The sequence below is a fragment of the Sinocyclocheilus grahami genome, unplaced genomic scaffold, assembly GCF_001515645.1.
Source record: "Sinocyclocheilus grahami isolate Dianchi unplaced genomic scaffold, SAMN03320097.WGS_v1.1 scaffold410.1, whole genome shotgun sequence".
NCBI lineage: Eukaryota > Metazoa > Chordata > Actinopteri > Cypriniformes > Cyprinidae > Sinocyclocheilus > Sinocyclocheilus grahami.
Window position 1 is genome coordinate 585,280 of NW_015505589.1, and position 714 is coordinate 585,993.

The window sequence follows — 714 nt, forward strand, 5'->3', positions numbered from 1 at the left end:
GTATGTGTGAGTGTGTGTTCAGTGTGTGTGTGTGAGTATGTGTTCAGTGTGTGTGTGTGAGAGTGTGTGTGAGTATGTGTGAGTGTGTGTTCAGTGTGTGTGTGTGAGTATGTGTTCAGTGTGTGTGTGTGAGAGTGTGTGATCACAGCACACACTGGCCCAGCTAACCAATCGCAGGTGTGTTCAGCTCGGGACCCGTGATGATGATCTGCCAGGAAAAAAACACAGGGGGAAAAAAACGCACATCGGACAGCGCGTTTCCACTTGGTTGTAGACACTCCAAAACAACATGCAGCCACTGTCACTGGATTGTGGCTTTCAGGCCAGAGATAACTTACGTCTTAAACAAACTAAAGAGATTTTTTGAATCTCAGCACCGTGAGTGATTTCCACACAGCAACACGTCCACTAAACAATCAATGACAGAGCCCAAATCTTACCTTCATAGTTACCGCTTTCTCTTCATCGCGTCCCGTGGCGTTTTAATCCGCGTTATTGTTTTGACTTTCTGAATAAATGCGCTGATGCGTTACATTGCAGCGGTTATGCTGAGTCTGGTTCTCGCAGCATACTCAATAAGCAGAGCACGGCGACAGTATCGATTATGAACCGGAGGACAGTGTCGCGGATGTCCGTGAAGGCGTGCTGCGGGAAGAAGCGACGCGTGTCAGCGGTGCAGATCGCGTCTAGCGCGCGCTTCAGTATTCCCCGGCG